The sequence below is a fragment of the Camelus dromedarius genome, chromosome 1 (genome assembly GCF_036321535.1).
Source record: "Camelus dromedarius isolate mCamDro1 chromosome 1, mCamDro1.pat, whole genome shotgun sequence".
In the NCBI taxonomy this organism is placed as follows: Eukaryota; Metazoa; Chordata; class Mammalia; order Artiodactyla; family Camelidae; genus Camelus; species Camelus dromedarius.
Genome location: NC_087436.1, coordinates 122,322,503 through 122,340,346, shown reverse-complemented (window position 1 = coordinate 122,340,346; position 17,844 = coordinate 122,322,503). Strand labels below are relative to the sequence as shown.

Genomic DNA, 17,844 nt, shown 5'->3' with positions numbered 1-17,844 from the left:
ATGCAATGTGGTTTGTAAATTAACATAATTTGAAGTTATGTGGAGAAACATAGAACAAAACAGTAAGGTAAACAGGCTGCCACATGTGGCTACTAAGGCTCATGGTTTTTATTTAGCTGATTTACACTGGGCTGTTAAAATAGCATTTACTTAAATGTGAGGAATCAGATGAAGATTATGTCAGAATTGCAGGAATTAGAAATGAGAAATTAGAGACCCGTGGCTTAGTTTCGGAGGAGTGAATGGAGCCTTCCACCTGTGTGGGACCTCTCCTACAAGTAGTCCAGTGTTAAAAAGTTTACTCAAAAAAAAGTTAACTCACATGGCAGAATGTAAACTAATTAGTTACTCCCTTTTTTATGGTTTGCTGCTTCAGTGTAAATCATGTAAAAGTAGGTGGGATTAGACTCACTGAGAAGTGCTGGTGAGAGGGTAGAAGACACCAATAGAACGTGTGCTATAGGAGACATGGGATTGTCACTGAGCATGCGTCAAAGGGTGTGCGAAGATGATGCTGAAGTTCATAATCCACATTTATTTTGCCCTGGTCTTTAAATCTGGCAAATAACCTTTCTCAGTAAGTACTATAATTAATCAGCGGGAACTGAAGATGCAAGGCTTTCTACTCACGTATTCTGGTACGCAGGTTTGCTTTGTTTTGATGAACTTCCTGGCTGCAGAGTGTATGCAGTTTGGGATAAGCGTCTTAGTGCTCTGAGCTTCACTCTTCTCCGCCAGACTGAATAAACGTGCCCTTGTCCCTGAATATGTGGTGCCCTGTCCTGGCCCGAGCCTCTGCGTGGACTTTTTTTTTTTTTAACAGTTCTAAAAGTTTTATTCCTGGAGATTTGACTCTCAAAGCTTTCAAAAAAGAATTCACTGCTTTTAACTAAAGTAATAAAATGTACGGACCGCTTTGCAAATTTGCGTGTCACCTTGTACAGGGGCCGTGCTGCTCTTCTCTGTGGCGGTCCAGTTTTGGTATTTGTGCTGCCGGAGCGAGCACTGTGTGGACTCTTGTTGGGTGTGGACCAGCTGTCTCCCTTTTTGAGCGCAGAGGACCCAGCCTTTGATGGCTGTAAGTGACCTTTCTCTCCTGTTGTATGAGCTTTTGGAGGTAGGATTCGCAAAACCTTGGGCAGCCTGGCCTGCACTGGTGCCTCCTCAGGGCAGGCCTCCAGTGAATGCTGAATAAATGGGCGTATGATTTAGGATAAACAACACATTCTAATACCAGCATCTGGCCTGTTTGTGTTTCTTTTCCTTAAGTCATGTTTGAGGGGAAAGGGACCCCCTGGAAGAAGCTGAGTGTGAAAAGTCAGGGGCTGGCTGTGGCCACTTTACCTGGGGGAGCCAAGACCCTGTTGGCCAGGCAGGGCTATTTCCTTCCTTTTCCTTTTTCCATCATAGTCAACTCAAAGGTTAAATAAAAATTAATGATGAAAAATTGCAAGCATATGAGTACAACAAATAATTGAACAGACCTGTACCTACCACTGAGATGTTTCTGCTGAACCTCTCTGCGTCACTGGGCAAAGTAAAAAGAGTGTAAAATATACAAAATACAAGAGCAGGCAACATGGAAGTTGTAAAGGATTATGTTTATATTTTACAAAGTGTTTTTATGTGATCTGTTAATTTCCTTTTCAGGAACTGTTATTACGGTAAGCACTTTGGGGAGAAAAAGACTTAAATTGGTTACCCCGGGGACTTGTCAGCATTTTGCATTTGTCTCTTGGTTTCAGTATACAAAGGAGCTGATTGATTTGATGAGATTTGGTTGCTAGTTAAATAATTCAAGACAGACCTCAAATTAGTTTTGTTCTTGAGTCTGCCTTCCAAAAAGCAAACGGCCAAAGCTCAATTTTCAAAGCATCTTAATTTTTTTTTAATACTTATTGGTTTCAACAAGGTATATGATGATAGAAACTGCTAAATGCTGGCTGAGCTGAGTGCTGGCCTACAGCTCAAAAACCCTAGTAGTGAGACTTCCCTAGTGGGTTTGTAGAGAGACAATGTTTGGTCTTACTGGAAGGAGTTGGGAGCTCAACTTTTAACTTGACTGGTTGTCATTGAAAGAGTTGATGATATGAATTGTTTGTTGTGCTGTTAAGGGTGTATTATATCAGCAGTGTTTTCACATTTTGATTAATTTTTCACGTGTGTTTGCTGTTGTGTTATGGAGGCTGGCAGGTCGGAAAGTGTGTTTCTGTCTCCGGCTTTACTAACCTCAGTCAGTACTCCACACCCTGCCTGGTCTTTCTAGAATGTAGCTGTGATCATGTGAGGCCCCACTCTTCAGGGATCTCTGCTGTCCTTTGGGGTTCAAGACCAGTCTGTCATTGGGCTTCTTGTTTTGACCTCCCCTGACCTCTTCAGCCCGTCTTGCTGCTGAGCTCTTCCCCTGGGCCTCTGCGTAGTCAGATTTTGTCCCTGCTTCCCACTCCTCCCCTCCAGTGCATGTGTGGGCTCAGCTGGCTTTTCCTGTTAATTCCTTCTCATTCAGCTCTCGGCTTGGACCTCCCTGCTAGAAAGCAACCCCAGACTCCCTGCCTGTCTGGAGAGCCCTCATAGGTATGTCTTGAGCACATTGTGTTTCGCCTGCTCCATTCTCACTCTGCTCCGGCCACCCTGGCCTCTGGCCTCCTGGAGCACCGAGGCCATTCCAGGCCCCAGGCAACTGCACCTGCTGTGCCTTCTGCCGGGACACCTGCCTGGCTTGCTCTTTGCTGCCTGTGAGGCTTTACTCAAACTTCCCCTTCTCGGCCCCTTCCCTGACACTGATTTAAGACACCCTGCTGCGTCTGGCCCTGCCCATCTGCCTTCGCTTCTATTCCGCAGCACTTGTCCTCTGACATTCCAGGCATTTTCCTTTTGTCTCTCTGCCTGGCTTCATCGAGGTGTCTGTAAAGCAGGGATTGCTCTTCTGTGGCTTTGATTACTGTCGTATGCCTCGTGCCTGGAACAGTAGCCGAGTGACTGTCAGTCAGAGACTGTTTGAGTGAACAGACTCTCAGCCCTCTAGTGTGATGTCTGGCATGGCACAGGGTGTCTCAGCGGTGGTGTGGATGAAGGGAGTGGCATGAGGGTGCTTCCCTGGAGTGAGGTTGGAAAGGTGGAGGGCCATGGGCAGTGACAGGTCAGCGAGGAGAGCTGTGGGCCGGTGCTAGAGAACAGTGTCCTTCCCAAGGCCCAGGAGATGGGGTAGGAAGAGTGGACAGATGCAGGAGGTGGGGACCGAAGTCTCTTCGGTGGGCTGGGGCCCACGTGGGGCCCAGAATAAGAGGGGAGGGTGGCCCAGGTGCCCCTGCTGTTCACAGGGTGTGAATAGTATGTGAGGAGACTGGGTGGAGAGGGGACCATTTTATCTCACTGTGAACCAGTGGAAGGGAAGGTAGGCCTTGTTTCTGGTCTACCTCTCTTCCTTCCAGAAAGAAACTCTGATCTCACCTGCCAGCTGAAAATGTGTCTGTGGTGCATTCCTCTTCACCCAGAAGAGGAAGCCCTAGGTCCTGAGCATGGCGTGTGGTCCCTTGTGTTTTTCCAGCATCTTCACTGGCCAGCCCCTTGCGGCTGCTCTGTGATCTCATTGTCATGCCGCTGCCGCTCTGGTGAGGAGCTGCACTGGCCCCACGGGTCTTCCCTGAGCCGTGGCTTCTTCCCAAGCTGCCCTGCTCGGCCCTGCTCTGCTCCCCTTGAGCCCAGCCTTCGTCTCTGTCTCTGCCAGCGTTACCGCCCCTGCACTGTGGCGCTCAACGTGTTGGTTTTCTCTCCCCAGCCGTTGTGTCTCTGGGCGCTAGGCCCTGCCTCGGGCATGGGGCTCAGGCTCCTGCCCCTCTGTGGACTGTGGGTGTTTCAAGGCAGCAGCCTCTGGGCTTTGGGCAGTGCCTGGTATTCACTGAGAGTTAACACATGGAAGAGATACTTTGGAGTCCTCAGTATTCCTAAAGAATTTCGGTTTGTAAAAATTGAATTCCTAGATTTTCAAAGTTAAAATATATCTTAGAAATAAGAGCCTTCTGTGTTGCTTCCCCCAGAAGATTTGGAGTGGGTGCCGTCTGTGCAGAGCTGCTCCCTCTGTGGCTTTCAGGAAGAATCCTCCTTCCCTCGCCTCATGGAGTCCTCACAGCAGGGAACTGATCCCTGAGATGCGAAGTGCTGACCCAACTCACAAGGCTGTAAGCCCTGGGGCTCCTGCAGGGCCTGACCTCTGCTTCTGTGCTCTGGGGACTGACTGCTTGTCCTCTTGGGGGGCGTTTGAACATACACTGTCCACATGTGAATAGGATGGTGTGCCGTTATATTTTTGTTCATCAGTATGGCTTCTGGTGACATTTCTTTGTTCCTTGGGAATTAGCTGTGTGCCAGCGATGGGCCATAACCTGTGTCCTTGGTCCCAGGGACTTTACAGACCTGAGTGGGTGAAACAGGAGAGACAGCAGATGAAAGACTGCATCTCTGAAAAGCCCGTGAGTAGTCTTGCCAAAGGGTTGACCTGAAACTGATCAAGCCTTTATGCCCCATAACCAGTTTACAGGAAACGCAGGGGGAAAGGAACACATGAACCTACCCTGCAGGATGGCCGTTGGCAGAACTTAGGATTTGGGCAGTAACCAGGTCTCTTCAGCAAGTAAAACAAGGAGTCTCTGGATGATGGGAGGTTGGAGGCACATGGACTGACCACACTATGTAGGGCTTATTTGCATCCAAGGCAGGCCAGCTAGGTAGAGATGTAAGTAAACATCACTTCCACTATGAGACAGTTAGAAATTGGAACACTGGCCGGATTTGTTATTAAGGAATTCTTTATTATGCTTTTTAACTGCTATAGTGGTTTTAAGAAAAGCATTTATACTGTGTAGAGCTGCGTACAGAATTTGTCAGTGAGCGGGGAGGGTGTAAGTTCAGTGGTACACAGAGCGCACAAGGTCCGGGGTTCAATCCCCAGTGCTGGCATTCTAACTAGCTAACTAAAACCTAATTACCCCCACCAAGAAAAAGAATGAAAGTAAAAGAATTTGCCAATGAGATGATACAGCAGCTGGGATTTGCTCCACAGTTCTATGAAGAAGGGGCAGCGAGGGTGTGACTGGATCAGGACTGGCCTAGGTGGACGCCGGGCTCTACCTTTACGTGTATTCAGAATTCTCATGACAAGAAGCGAAAAGAAAGTCGTGAAGGCAAGGCTGGGCACAGCCAGCAGCATCTGTAGGGAGGTCAGACCTAACTGGGGTCTGGTGTCGGGAAAGGCTTCCTGATGGGATCGCCTCGGGCGGGGCGCAGAAGAGGCCTGGCAGAGGGCGCGTGTGAGGATTCCGGACGAGGCCTGAGACGGAGCGGACCTAAGGCTGAGTGGCTGGAGCAATGGGTGTAAAACAGGGTTGCGGGGCAGGGGCGGGTTGAGTTCTTTTAGCTGTATTGAGAATTGTCATCCTAAGAGCAGTGTGAGGCCCTTGAAGGGTTTTAAACAGGGGTGTGGGGTGTGTGTGTGTGCGGTGAATCTCTGCTCTGGGAAGTGCGCTTCTCTGTAAACTGGCGATGGGAGGATTAGGGGAGTGAGTGGTGGGCACAGGAGGCCAATCTATGCTTGCTGTCTCTTTGGGTTAGGGTCTTCCCGGTTGTCCCTGCTTTGGGTGCCTGGGAGGCTGACCAGCCCTGCCCCCTTGAAATCTGGTGTGGCCATGTGACTTGCTTTGGACAATGAGGTGACATGTCGCTTCTGACGAAAGCTCCGAGAGAGACGTGTGCTTTATCACGTCCTCTTTTGCATCTGATTGCGGGAGCACACAGACACGTGCTGTGAGCGAGAAAGCAAGCTCTGGGTTGAGCCGTTACTGCTGCACAAGCTTGCCTAGGGGTTCTCGAGGTCCGGTCCCCAGAGTGGCAGCACTGGTCACCAGGAGCTCCTTAGAAATGCCCGCTCCCGGGCCCCCCCTTGAGCTGCTGAGTCAGGCTCTGGAGTGGGGTGCAGCGGCCTGTGTTCTCACAAGCCCGTGTGGTGCTGCTCCCTGATCAGCCAGTTAGGAGCCTGTGGCGTCAGTCCTTGTGGGGGGTGGGCCCGAGGGGAGAGGTGGTCCGCATATCAGCGGGAAGAGATTCTGGACGAAGCTGATAAAGCCTGTTGTTGGGATAGGAGGGAGGTGTCAGCGAGGCCCTGAGTTTTGTTGGACGAAACCAGATGGCGGAAGCACAGTTTGCTGTCCAGACTGTAGATTTTTGTGAGCGTTTGCATTTACTTCCCTTTCAAGTTTCAGAAACCAGGAAAAGCCGAGCAAGGAGATTTAAAACTCCCACTAACTCCTCCACTCAAGGATCAGGTCTCGGCGGAGCCCCCATTTGTGATGGTGCCCTCCCTGCGCTTCTGACCCTCACTTGCTGTCCCCACCTGCCCTCCCACGTGAGTGGAAGCATGACGCAGGCAGCACCCTTGCCTTGTCCCGGCCCCTGCCGCAGGTGTGCCTCTGAGGGTGAGCTGGTGGTGTGCTTGGGACCTGGGGTGGCGGGCAGGGCCTGTGCCCGTCGGTGTGGCCTGGGTGCTGAGGACCCTGCTTCTCCAGGTTTGAAGTCCTCCGCGGTGCAGGCCGGAGCTGGCCGGAGAGGTGGAGGAGCTGTCTGACTTCACACAGCTTCCTCTTCCTCCTGGAGAGAAAAGGCGTGTTTTGGGGGGGAGCAGCTCTTCCCGGAATGAGAGCTGCAAGAACGCTGCTGTTAGGGTTCTCTCCTGTTGTTCTGTGTCTGAGATTGTGTACTTTATTTGTGGAAGAGGAGTTGAGATTAAGTGTCATATTAACAGTTTATTGGATTCTTTTCTGTTGAGTTCTGAAATCCGTATCAAGTATTTATTTCTTTAAAATTCAACTGCGTACAACTTCTTAGAGAAAACACTAGCAGTTCTTGTCAGTCCGGTGCCTACCTCTGGAGGCCAAGCTTGTGCGGTTCCTTGGACACCGTGTTAGGGCTCTCTGTGAGCGAGCAGGTGACACCAGTCAAGGGTCAGGACAAGTCACAGGTGATTACCGTCTCCACTTCCTTTGCAGAGGGCCCTGTTCATTTTTGCAGGCTGATAAACTTCTGAGACAGAGGAAACCTAGGTCTTGCTGGCCCACTAGAAATGAAATGTTTCAGCAAGATCTTGCCCTGGCTTCACTTTTCCGTCTCTTGAAGACTCCAAGGTGACTCCTTGGGGCCGGGCATAGCACTGGTGTGTGAAGGACACCCTGGGTGCTTGTGGGGAGGCTCTGCACTCTGTCTGGTCTGTCCCTGTCTTCCAGAAGCCACTGCTGCCTCCCCTGGTCGGTGCCGACTGCTCCTCTCGTTCTTGCTGTCGGTTTCAGAGCTGGTTCTCTGTCCTGACCGGATTCTGGCACCATCCCCACTGCCCTCCCTTTGTGAGTTCCCAGCACGAGGATGATGTAGCAGAAACTAAGTTCTGAGCTTCAGCCTAGAGGCTGTAGAAATCTTACTTTTATATGTGTATATACTTTATTGAAGTATAATCAGTATACAATGTTGTGTTAATTTCTGGTGTACAGCACGATACTACAGTCATATAGGAACATATATTCATTTTCATACTTTTTCACCATAAGTTATTATAAGATTTTGAATGTAGTTCCCTCTGCTATACAATATAAACTTGTTTGTCTGTTTTATATATATTAGTTAGTATCTGCAAATCTCGAACTCCCAGTTTATCCCTTCCCACCCCCTTCTCCCCTGGTAACCATGAGTTTGTCTGTGGGTCTGTTTCTGTTTTGTAAATAAGTGCATTTGTGTGTGTTTTTAAGATTTCACAGAAAAGTAATATCATACGGTATTTTTCTTTCTCTTTCTGGCTTACTTCACTTAGACAGTGATGATCTCCAGGTCCATCTATGTTGCTGCAAATGGTATTATTTTATTATTTTTATGGCTGACTAGTATTCCATCGTATAAATATACCACAGCTTCTTTATCCATTCATCTATTGATGGACATTTAGGTTGTTTCCATGTCTTAGCTATTGTAAATAGTGCTGTTATGAACATTGGTGTGCAGGTGTCTTTTTGAATTAAGGTTCTCTCTGGATATATGCCCAGAAGTGGGATTGCTGGATCATATGGTAAGTCTATTTTTAGTTTTTTGAGGAATCTCCAAACTGTTTTCCATAGTGGCTGCACCAAACTGCATTCCCACCAGCAGTGTAGGAAGGTTCCCTTTTCTCCACACCCTCTCCAGCATTTATTGTTTGTGGAGTTTTGAATGATGGCCATTCCAACAGGTGTGAGGTGATACTTCAATGTAGTTTTGATTTGCATTTCTCTGATAATTAGTGATATTGAGCATTTTTTCATGTGCCTATTGGCCATTCTTATGTCTTCATTGGAGAATTGCTTGTTTAGGTCTTCTGCCCATTTTTGGATGGGTTTATTTTTTTCTTATTAAGCTGTATGAGCTGTTTATATGTTCTGGAAATTAAGCCCTTGTCAGTCTCACCTTTTGCAAATATTTTCTCCCATTCCATAGGTTGTCTTTTTGTTTTGCTTATGGTTTCCTTTGTTGTGCAAAACCTTATAAGTGTAATTAGGTCCTATTTGTTTCTTTTGCTTTTATTTTTATTGCTTGGGTAGACTGCCCTAGGAGAACATTGCTGAGATGTATGTCAGATAATGTTTTGCCTATGTTTCCTTGTAAGAGATTTATAGTGTCTTGTCTTACGTTTAAGTCTAAGCCATTTTGAGTTTATTTTTGTGTATGGTGTGAGGGAGTGTTCTAACTTCATTGATTTACATGCACCTGTCTAGTTTTCCCAACACCACTTGCTGAAGAGGCTGTCTTTACTCCATTGTATGTTTTTGCCTCGTTTGTCAGAAATTAATTAACCAAATGTTTGTGGATTTATTTCTGGGCTCTCTGCTGTTCCATTGACCTATATGTCTGTTTCTGTATCAATACCATGCTGTTTTGATTACTGTAGCTATGTAGTATTGTCTAAAGTTTGGGGGGGTTAGAAATCTTATTTTCAAGGGTGTGTAGTTTTTTTGACACATCATTAAGGCAAAATAGAAAGCTTGATTATTATTAATAATTTTATAATCAGAAAATACATTTTGTGAAAAATTTGTCTGAATCAGAAAAGTAGAAGGCAACTGACGACTCTGATCTTGCCAATCTAACAGTTAGGTCTATTTCCGGTTGACGCTTTCCGTCATCAGACTGGGCCATGCGCCCTGAAGACAGCCCCTCTGCACGGCCGCGGCAGAAGGTGGCCGGCCAGGCTCTGCTCTCGCAGCTGTTGCTCGTGGCGTCTGTCTGTGTTTTTAAATAACTTGCTTAGTTTGCTGAGTTGAGGACTTTGAGGTTTATATACTATGTGTCAAGTTCTGTTGGCGGGAGATACGGATTTAGCTTTCTCATCCCCTGGCCTCCCACTTCCCCCTCCCCACTTCCAGGTACTGTGGCGTCTGGGTTGTCTCTTCCTACCTAATAAGCTATTCCAGAACTTAGTGGTTGAAAACCTGACATTTGTTTACAGCTTGAAGTTTGGACACGGTGTGCCTGCGTTAGCTTGTTGCTGCTCTCTGCTGCCGAGAGCCAGGTGGTTTCATTTGTGCTGCCCGCTGGTATTGGCCACAGCCCACCAGTTCCCTGCCCAGGGCCTCCTGTGAGGCTGCCTGGGCCCCCTCCCAGCATGGTGGTGGCTTCCCGAGGGAGGAGGAGAAGATGCCAGCGCTCTTTAGGGCAAGACTGGCTGCGGCCAGTCATTGCGTTTGCCGTATCTGCTGGTGAGCGTGGTCACGGGCCCAGGCCAGCCTCAGGGTGGAGACATAGACTTTATCTCTTGGTGGGGGAGTGGCAGAGTGTTTTTGGCTGCCTTTAGTCTACCACAGTTTTAAAAGAATTTTTGGTTTAAATGAATATTAATTGTTCTATTATTCAGCTAAACCAAACACTGAGTGCTCTGCAGGATGAATGCAAGAGACCACATGGTTTCGAATGAGGGTGGATAACAGGTCACTTGCAAAGAATCAGAAACCCTGACAGCATCAGCTCTCTTAAACAGACAAAATGTACACAGAAAACCCCAAAGTAATGAAGCAATGCCTTCAGATTTTTGAGAAAAATCATTTCCAATCTAAATTATACCCAGCCAAGCTATCAATCCAGTGCAGGTACAGAGCAGACCATTTTGGCGTGCAAGTTTGCAGAAAAGCGCTGCCTCCCACACCTTCTCCAGTAACTTCCACCCCCACTAGAAACCATGTGGGTCTCTTGCATTCATCCTGCAGAGCACTCTTTGAGTCTCTTCCACCTTTTGATTCTGGGATGTCTTGAGTAATTTCTTTCACAATTTAAAAAATCTTGACTCCAGTTGTTTACATTTCTCCCCAGTTTTATTGAGGTGTAATTGACAAATAAGATTGTACATATTTAAAGTGTACCATGTCTAGAGACCTAATGCACAACATGATAAATATAATTAGCACTGCTGTACGTTACATATGAAAGTTAAGAGAGTACATCCTAAGAATTCTCCTCACGAGGAAAAAATATTGTTTCTATTTCTTTAATGTTGCGTCTGTGTGAGGTGATAGGTGTTCATTAGACTTCCTGTGACAATCACTGCATGAAGTAAGTCAGATCATGGTGTGTGCACCTTAAGCCTGCAGTGCTCTGTGTCGGTCGTGTCTCAGTAAAACTAGGGGAAAAGGCATTAGGAAAACTGGAAGAATGGAGTGCGCAGTGTAACGATTGGACGTGTTGTGAAACAGTCTCCACAGGCGGGTTGATTAACACGTCAGTCCTCTTGCCCAGCTGCCTTCCAGTGGGAGTGTGAGCACGCGCAGGAGTCACCCTCTTGGTTTGTTTCAAGTGTGTTATTAATTGCAGTGACTCTACAGTGTATTTTTAGAACTTACTTTGTCTTAGAGATGAAAGTCTGTATCCTTTGGCCAACATCTCCCCGTTTCCCCTCCCCCCAGCCTCTGGCAACTACCTGCTGTACCCTCTGCTTCTGTGGGGTGGACTTTCTATTTTATATTCCTCTCTCTGTCTAGCTAATGTCATGTAACATAATGTTCTCTGGGTTCGTCCATGCCTCAGATGCCAGGACTTCCTTTTTGATGACTGAATCATGTCCTTTGTGTGTATAAACGACATCATTTTCATCTGTTCGTGCACTGACGGACACCTAGGTTGTTTCAGTGTGTTGGTTCTTGGGAGTCGTGCTGCGGCGAACACAAGTGTGCAGATACCTCTTCAATACCCTGTTTCTTTTCCACTGATGTGTCCCCATGGGTGGGGTTACTGCATCACCTGTCGTTGTTTTTAATGTTTTGAGGAACCTGCACACCGCCTCCCACAGTGACTGCACCGTTGTGTCCCCCCGGCAGGGCAGGAGGGCTCCTTTTCGCCGCGTCCTCACCAGTGCTTGCTGTTTCTCGTCTTCTTGACGACAGTCCTTCTGGCGGGTGTGAGGTGGTGGCTCACCTTGGTTTCCACTTGTGCTGTTTGAGGCAGCAATGAGCATCTCTGCGTGTGCCTGTCGGCCGTCTGCATGTCTTCGGTGGAAAAATGGTCAGGTCTTTTCCATAATTTTTTAAATCTTCCGTTTCTGGAACTCCTATTATGTGGGTATTTTGTTGGCATGATTTTCAGATTTTCTTCCTTTTTCTCTCCTGTGTTTCTCCTTTCCTTTCCCCTTCCTCACTTCTCTTCCCGTCTCCCGTGTCTCCCCCCTCCTTCCTGCCCTGCCCCTCCTTTCTTTTCTCCTTTTGGCAGGACTGTAGTAACGTATGGTATCTGGTTTTCTTTTTGTCCCCTTGGCAGCTGTGGAATGGAGTTACAGAGAGTGCAGGGATTTTTAATTATTTTGGAAATATTTTTACAGTTTCACAATATTCCTTTGAAAATTTGAAGAACTTTAATTAGATACTATATTCACATGCTTCAGAATTAAAACCTTTGGTGTCAAAAGCTCTCTACTTACCTCAGCCCCGGCCGCCGGTTCCCCTCCTGGAGGCGGCGGTGAGGCAGGGGCAGCCCGAGCCCTGTGCGGAGCGCGTGTGGAGCTTCCCTGCTGGTGGGCATACGCCTGGAAGCTTCTCTCACTCCCTGTGCTGTGTGTTCCTCTAAGCTCCTAGTTCTCTTTTGCTTTAAAATTTTTGCCTCTTACAGTAAGTTTTCCTTGGATGCCTGATGGCCCTCAAGTGCAGCCTCATTGTTAAGCTTGGGTCTGGGAGCTGATGGCTGTGTCTGGGGGGGTCTCCACTGAGGGCCCAGGGCTCGGGACCACCATCAGTGTCAGCAGGTGTTTCCCCGAATCTGGGTGGAGGTCCTCTGGCCGGCGTGTCTGGCAGTTCACTGCCTTGAGTGGCCCTGCCTGGAGTGTACCCTGTCCTTGAACTGGACCCGTCTTGCTGTTGCTGGGGCGGGCTGGCCACCAGGCCGTGCGGAGGGCCAGGCCTGGGACTGCACGTTAGTGGACTGCAGTCCCGGCTCGTAGGCTTCACGTCCCCAGTGTTTGCTGTATGCGGTGACTTATCGTGCTTTTGTGCATGTCTTAGAGGGAAAATAGGAAAACACTCTATAGATACAGGAAAGATATGATTTAATATGTTTAATACCTTTTCATTCAACAAAAGATTTGGTATTTTTAAAATTGAGATAAAATTAGTATCAAATTCGCAAGTTAAACCATTTAACAGTGCGTAGTTCAGTGGCTTTTTGGTACGTGCCCGGTGTTCGTGCAGCCATTGCCACCACCCAATTCCTGAGTGTGTTCGTCCTCCCAGGGAGAAGTCCCCCTGCTCCCCTCAGCCCCTGGCGCCCCTGTTCTATGTTCTGCCTCCGGTTCGCCTGTCCCGGACCCTTCGTGTAAACAGCGTCACATAGGACGCAGCCCTTGAGACTGGCTGCTGTCACTCGTGGCCTGTTTTCCTGGCCCACCCACGTTGCAGTGTGTTCCTTTTTGCAGCTGAATGCCCTGCTGTATGGATGGATCCCATTTCTTTTGTCCAGTTAGCAGTTGTTGGATGTTGAGTTTGTTTTGCTTTTTTGAATAATTCTGTGAAAATTCTGGTACAAGTTTTTGTGTGAACTTAATGTTTTCAAATCTGTGCTGGGAAGATCCTTAGGAGTGGAGCTGCTGGGTTGTGTGGCAGCATGTGTGCGTGTGGCTTTCTGAGGAGCTGCTAGGTGGTTTCCCGCTGCATCTGCATCATTTTAGACCCCCATCCCCACCGTGTGAGACGCGTCGGAAGATTCGACACATTACACTAAGAAGACAGGGAGCGACGGGTCATGGGGCCAGGGACGATACCAGCTCCTGTGTCATCGTAAGGTTAAGGCTGGGGCTGTGGGGGGCTGGCCTGGAGTGTGCCTGTGGCTCTAAGCTTCTTTGCAGGGAAAACGAAACAAGAGATAGGTCAGTTATTAAGTCCTTACTGTCACAGGTGCATTTCTGCAGGAGAAGCAAAACTTCGTGAGTAAATTCCAGATTCTAGAAAATGAAGCTTCTCAGGGAATTCTTGTGGAGGAAGGGGGCCCTCAGCGCCCTCAGCCCCTGTTCTTAGCACGCTCTGTCCTCTGTCACTGTTGTTCACAGACTTCCTTGATTCAGTCATCATCCAGGAAGGCAGGACCAAAATATATTCGAGGTGGACGAGTGTGACACATTAGAAAGCAAGGGGACAGTAGAGAATGTGTGTTTAAACCATATTTGCAGACTTGACTTTTCCATTGTAAGCCTCTCTTCTGCTGCTGGAAGGACGACTTGGAGCTTGGTTCCCTCCTGGTGTGGCTCTGGGCGATATCCTGAAGTCATTACTTCAGTGTCCCGGCATTGAGACTTCTCCACAGGGACTCTCCTCAGTTTGGTTTACAGGGCGGGCCCCGCAGCCTGCGGCTGGACATCTCGGCAGCCTGGAGAGCGGGGCAGTGGGCAGCATGTGCCTGCGGTCGGAGCCTGGGGAGGAGGGCTTTGGCGCTTGCTCAGCCGGGCCAGGAGGGACATTCTTCCCACCAACTTCCCATCCTCCACCCCATCTTTCTCTTTCCTCTAGAATGAAGCTGCTGTAAACATCTGTGTGCAGGTCTCTGTATGGATGGCAGTTTTCAATTTGGGTAAACACCAAGGAGTGGGATCGCCGAGTCATACGGTGGAAGTGTGTTTACTTCTGTAAGAAGCCGCCACACTGTCGTCCAAAGTGCCTGCACCAGTCTGCGTTCCTGTGCACAGTGGTGAGGGTTCGGTTGCTCCACATCCTCGCCAGCACTTGGTGTTGTCGGTCTTCTGGATTTTGGCCATTCTGATGGGTGTGGAGTGGTGTCTCACTTTAATTTGCATTTTCCTGATGACATGATGTGGAGCGTCTTTTTATATGCTCATTTGCTGTTTGTGTATCTTCTTTGGTGTCTGTTAAGATTTTTGGCCGGTTTTGTTTGGGTGGTTTATTTTCATACTGTGTTTTAAGAGTTCTTTGTATATTTTGGATAACAGTCCTTTGTCACATAATGCCTTTTGCAGATATTCTCTCCCCATCTGTGACTTGTCTCCTCATCCTTTTGACATTGTCTTTCATAAAGCAGAAGGTGTTTTTTTTTGTTCGTTTTTTACTGAAGTCCAGCATATTAATGATCTCTTTCATGGATTTTTGCTTTGGTGTTTTATCTAGAAGGTCTAAAAGGTTGCTGCTAGACCCAAGGTTCAGGTTTTCTCTGGAGGCTTTGTGCTTTTGCATTTTACATTTAGATTTATGATCCATTTTGAGTTAATTTTTGTGAAGGGTGTAAAGTCTGTGTAGATTCATTTCTTCTTGCATGTAGATGTCCCATTGTTACAGCACCATTTGTAGAAAAGACTGTCTTTTTCTTGAGGGAACGTTGGCTTATAGTACGTTTCGTGTGTGAATCATTATAATCCTACTTCTGTCTGCCACAGTGTGCTCACCACCAGAAAGTCAGTTTCCATCTGTCACCATACAGCTGGCCCCTTTACCCGTGTCACCCTCCCCACCTCACCTTTTCTCTGATAACCACTACTCTTCTCTGTATCTACATGTTTGGTGTGTTTATTTATTTTGTCTTTAAAAAAGACTTATCTTTGCTCCAGTGTGTCGTCTTTGCTCCTTTGTCAAAGATGAGTTGCCTCTATTTGAGGGTCTGCTTCTGGTTTCTCTGGCCTGCTTTGCTGATCTTTTTTTCTGCCTGTCATCTTGCCGACATGACACCGGCTCCGTCACCTTCACGGTGCCTGGAGGCCCAGCGTGCCAGTGCTCCAGCTTGTCCTTCTCCAGTGCTACATCGGCTGTTCTTGGTCTTCTGCTTCCCCACCTGAACTTCAGGGGCAGTTTTGGTATCTACAGGACAGCTTGTTGGGATTCTGAACGGGGTTGCGCTTGACCTGCAGATCAAGTTAGGACGAACGGACATCATGATGGTACTGAGCCATCCTGTCTGTGAATGTGGAACGTCTTTCCGTTTGTTTAGCTTTTCTTTGCTCCCCCTCACCAGGGGTTTGTAGTTTTCCGCACTGGGGTCTTGTACGTGTTTTGCTGGGTTTATTCTCAAGTGTTCCACTTTTTTGAGTGCAGATTGTACCCGTTCACCACTGTCGTGTGGGGAAGTGGTTGCCTCTTGTGTGTCATTAGCCTTGTCTCCCGAAGCCTTGCTACGGTTGCTTGTAGGTTCCAGGAGTTGTTCTGTTCTTTCAGATTTTGCACACAGATGCTGATGTCATCTGTGAACAAAAGACAGTTTTAGCTCTCCCTTTCCAATTTATATACCTTTTATTCCCTTTTCTTGTCTTATTGTATTAGCTAGGATGGCAGAGTATGTTTTATCTCATTTTGACCAATGCTGTAACTCTAACACCTAAAATTTAGTGTCTGGCACTTTTTAGGTGCATTATAAATTTTTGAAAGAATGAAGTATGAATGTTATGTCTCTTAATCACTCAAATACTTTTCCTCTCTTTACCAGTCATAGGCCTTGGTGATTTGTTCAGATTTATCTTTTAATCTATTAATTATACATTTAGTTGTATTTAGTCTGCTATATTCAACTCAGCTGTTGAATTTTTTTTATTTCAGTAACTAGTTTTCTTTTTCAAATCTGCGAGTAATGAAAAACTTCCTATGTTATTCTGTGGAAGACCTTGCGTATCGCTCTATGCCTAGCTCTGTGGGCAGCCCTCCCGGGTGGTGGCGGCTGTGTGCAATGTCACCTCTGTCTCCTGGCTCACCTCGGCAGGGAGCGCACCCAGGCTCTGGGCTGTAGAACACCCCCTGAGCAGCTTCCCAGCTGCCATGCAGGGCCTGCCAGCGCCACTCATTTTAGGCCCGTTTTTATCTGGGTTTCTTGGCTCAGGATTTGGGGCACCACGGCCTTGTGAGGCAAGAGTTCTCTAGGGTGATTCTGTCTCCCCAGGGGCGTCGGGTGGATGTTGCTGTGGCCCAGCCAGCCGTGGGCTGGCCAGTGGTGAGGCTCTGGTGACAGTGCTGTGACAGCCGACACTCTGGTCTTCTCTGGGCGGTGCCTGTGGGCTGGCCCTCGGTCCCCAGGAACCGGAGTGCAGGTGAGAGGGTGCAGTCCTATGCCACCGTGAGTGGCGGCGGGGCCAGATTCCAGCGCGGGCTGTGGCCTTCATGCTGTGCTCCGAACCGCGGCAGCCGTGCTCCGCCCTGCCGACCGGCCGCCGCCGCGCGGGGGCCCTCAGCTCCGCACTGGCCGCCGAGCACAGCCTTGAATCCTGTGGTCCTGTCCTGGGCAGCCCGTGCCCTGTGAGGCTCAGTGCTGTTCCTTCTTCGTTTCTGGACCTGAAGATTTCCCCTTTCTTGTTTTGAATTAGGTGATATAGCTAACCTCTTTTTTGTTTAAAAAAATAATTTGGCCGCCTTCACCAGAAATCTCCTGCGATGTGTTAACAGGTGACAGAACGTTAATGGAGTTCCTGACGTTGAGTCGTCATTTCTGGGTAAACCCTCTTTAGTCTTAGTGTCTTACCACGTAGCGCCTGGTGCTGGCAGTCACGCTGCTCCTGGTCTGTGGCTCTTTTCTGCGTTCATTTTCCTGGTTTTGGTGTGAAAGCTGTGCCAGCCTCATGCATCATTTTGGGAAACTCCATCGTTGTCTGTGTTCTGGAAAGACTTAAACAGTAGGAATGGTACGTTTGCGTGCTGGATGGTACACAGCAGCTGGAGAGACCGAGCTGCCCCGTGTGTTGACGAGGGGGATGCGAGGACAGGGCCGTCGAGCCACTGCTGTGAGGGGCAGGAGTGGCAGTGGGTGTGACGTGACTTGTGCGGGGACTCTCCGCCGGGGTCTCACCCTGGTGCCGGGATGACCCGCTGCAGACGTTCTTTGTTCTGCTCAGTGGCATTAAGTACACTCACACTGTGCAGCCGTCACCACCACCCGTCCCAGAACTCTTTACATCTTGCAAATCTGAAAGGCTGTCCCCACGAAAGCCACAGCTCCCCATTCTCCCCTCCCCTGGCTCCTGGAGCCGCCGTTCTGCCATCTGTCTTTATGGACTTGATCACTCACACAGGTGCAGTCACACAGTATTTGTCCTGTTGTGACTGTCTTATTTCACTCGGAATGTCCTCAGAACTCATCCAGGTTGTAGCAGGCGTCCAGAGTGTCCTTCCTGTTTAGGGCTGAGGCGTGTCCTTTGTGTGCATGGACACTTGGGCTGCTTCCGCCTTTGCCTGTTGTGGACGGTGCTGTTCTGTACACGGGGTTCAGATATCTTTGAAATCCTGCTTTCAGTTCTCCTGGGTAGGTATCCAGAAGTGGAATTGCTGGGTCATATTAATTTTTTGAGGAACTTCCGTAGTGTTTTCCACAGCAGCCGCGCCATTT

At 48.4% G+C, this 17,844-nt stretch overlaps 1 protein-coding gene and 1 non-coding gene across 3 annotated transcripts in view; one reads left to right on the top strand and one right to left on the bottom strand.

The window, feature by feature from the left end:
* Positions 1-17,844, top strand: part of NSD2 (nuclear receptor binding SET domain protein 2) — a 70,592-nt gene that overhangs the window by 1,516 nt on the left and 51,232 nt on the right. The gene's annotated exons all lie outside the window — the stretch shown is intronic.
* On the bottom strand, positions 901-1,006 carry LOC116148985 (U6 spliceosomal RNA). Its single transcript, XR_004132634.1, has one exon. It is a non-coding gene; the product is annotated as a U6 spliceosomal RNA (small nuclear RNA).